The sequence below is a fragment of the Otolemur garnettii genome, unplaced genomic scaffold, assembly GCF_000181295.1.
Source record: "Otolemur garnettii isolate 467f Iridium unplaced genomic scaffold, OtoGar3 scaffold00246, whole genome shotgun sequence".
Taxonomy (NCBI): Eukaryota; Metazoa; Chordata; class Mammalia; order Primates; family Galagidae; genus Otolemur; species Otolemur garnettii.
In genome coordinates, this window is record NW_003852641.1 from 680,179 (window position 1) to 682,980 (window position 2,802).

Here is a 2,802-nt window from a genome sequence, read left to right on the forward strand (position 1 = left end):
GTTTCCTCTGGCTTTGAACGGGTGTACAACTGCTGATCTCTGGAACTCTGTGGAGTGGGGGTGTAGCTACAGGTTGGTGAAGTCAGTTCCAGTTCATCTTTTTACCCTCCAGATTTCAAAATTTTGTTTCTGCTGCCCCTTTTTACGTTCTCCTTTTCCTCATGGTTTCCTTCCATAAAAGAGAGAATGTGTTCGACATTCAGTCTGACATCCTTGCCAGAGTTCTTGGTATGTTTAAGAAAAATAATACGCAATCATTTGTTAGCAGTATACTCTTTTAAAAAAAGGTACTAGAAAGAAATTCAAAGACAGCTACTTCTGTAAAAGCATACATTACATTAATAATAAATAAAGTGATATAAAGCTATTGATAATTATTTCTGACTCAGCCCTACTTTATTCTGAAATTATCTGTATGTTCCACAAGCAAAGGTAATAGATTATTTGAGTGACCAGGTTTATAGAGAAAGCTCCCTAATCTTCATATTTAGTCTAAAAGTTTGTTTCAAATACTTTTTTTCAAATATGGTAGAACCTCCACAGTTGACCAGCTCCCTACATTGACCACCTCCATAAATTGCCTAATTTTTATGGACCAGAAACTCAGCACATGTAGGTATCCCTACAGTGGCCTAGTTCCTCATGTTGACCAGTTTGTTACAGTCCTTGGGGGTGGTCAACTTACAGAGGTTCTACTGTATTTTATAAGCCATCTATCTATTTAAGGTTTTCAGAAAAATTTATGCCAATCAGATTTTTATTTTTAAACTTGTGATTCACTATAGCCCCTTCATTACTAAAAATAATAGTAGCAATCAAATTCTTAGGAAATGATAAGGATTAGCCTTTTTAAAAAATTCTATGTTTTGATAAGTGTCAACCTAAAATAATCAAAAGGCTCAGAATCCAATATAGAGTGTTTATTTCTATGTAATTGGTGAGAGCAGCCACTGGGGGAGCAAAGCCTTCCTGAAGAGTGATGATCAGATCTCCCAGCTTGAGGGAAAATGAGGATTGTTTATAAAGACAAAATGAGGGTGCTTAACAGAATTACAGCATTTCTGGTACAAAGGCTAACAGAAATGTAAGATTGGACTAGTTACTACTGAATACATTTTAGAGATTTTTGTTCTGACAATCTGTTATAAAGAGGTAACAATCACAGCCTCTCTATCTTCATGTCATCTTGTCTAAGTGGGAATAAAGAACAGGAAATCTGGTTAATATGTAACATCTCAACACAAAGGTCCGAAAGTGATGGTCCTGCACCAGAGAAGAACAGCAGTTGTGTTGCATGAATCAGACTTCACGGCTTAACGTTTCCCTTCAGCCTAATAAATTTCCAAGGTCCTGATTTTGTTTTTGTTTGTTTTATAAGTTGGTTTAATGGGTATAATTTTAGAAATTTCCTTTGATTCCTATGACATTTCTGGGTAAGATCAATGTGGATAAAAAAAATATGATTAGCCTCAATGCAAGAGGGAGATTAAATGATAGAAAAGCTGGTGGTACTTACTTCATCCTATACTTACAACATGCCAGACAATAAAAGTTGGGAAGAAACCATACCTAAAATTCTAAGATGTTCCCTGTCTGCTTTCTGAATCATGTAGAATTCTAGAGTAAGCAAGCAATTATTACACCTGCACTCTCCGCAAAGTCCATGAAGGTAGTGATGGCTTTAGACCTCTCTTTTGTGCAGTTGTGTTTTGCTGCCAGAATTGAGAGATGTAAAGAAGTAAATGCTTTAAAATGAAAATTATGTTTAGTGAACAACAATAATAAAACAAGTGCCACAGAGAAAGGATGTTAGAGGGATGACCTCCAGATGCCAAGGGCCTGGAAGGTGACAAACAGATGATCATATTTCAAAAATTGGACTCTTGGGGCGATGCCTGTGGCTCAAAGGAGTAGGGCACTGGTCCCGTATGCCGGAGGTGGGGGGTTCAAACCCAACCCCTGCCAAAAACTGCAAAGAAAAAAAAAGGGCTCTTGTATTTATTATGTAAATCAAAACAATTTGTTTTTATTTTCTATATAAACATATTTTGGAATTATAAGAATGATGGAAATGCTTGTATCTTCTCCAGACAGGAAAGAAGATGTATGATAAAGCTGTACTAAAATTAAGACAATAGATTCCTGGAAGTAAGCAGTTAACAAACAAGAGATACTTAAATAACAATGGAAGGGAGGAAATTATTACTGTCAAAATGAGTATAAATAGTGCTTTCTAGAAAGTATCAGGCTAATGAAAAAGTGCTGGGAAGTGCTTCAAGAATTTTAAAGGAAAATATATTTTATAAATGTTTTATTATGCTAGTTGAAGGTTAGTATTATGGATCCAATACTTCAAAAGTAAAATAATACTATATTTCACATTAACTTAAAATTAAACGCTATACATGTATAAATGATAGAGTAGCAGTATTTTGTAAATTTTCTTATTTTCAGTTGTGCTAAAAAAAATTTTTAGTTTTTAACTTATGAACTACAGCAATATATTAACAAGACGTTTATTTATGTACTATTTAAAATATAATCATCTATGTTTAAATTATTTATGTTTTCTAAATGGTGTTTAAAATCGAAAGTACTACTTTTAACCTTTAAAAAAGAGAAAAATATAATTACACTGTTCAAATAATTAGTGACATTGTAAATATTTCTCCCCCTTTATTTGGGAAAAAAATGGTAGTCCTCAAGTTTTATTTACAATTAACGCTTATAAATTGACGGGATATCATGAGGTGGAAATATAACTGAAACAAACAAGAGAATCTAGATTTTTTTTTTTTTTTT

At 33.5% G+C, this 2,802-nt stretch overlaps 1 protein-coding gene across 2 annotated transcripts in view; it reads left to right on the forward strand.

The window, feature by feature from the left end:
• Positions 1-2,802, forward strand: part of GRIK2 (glutamate ionotropic receptor kainate type subunit 2) — a 656,554-nt gene that overhangs the window by 619,539 nt on the left and 34,213 nt on the right. The gene's annotated exons all lie outside the window — the stretch shown is intronic.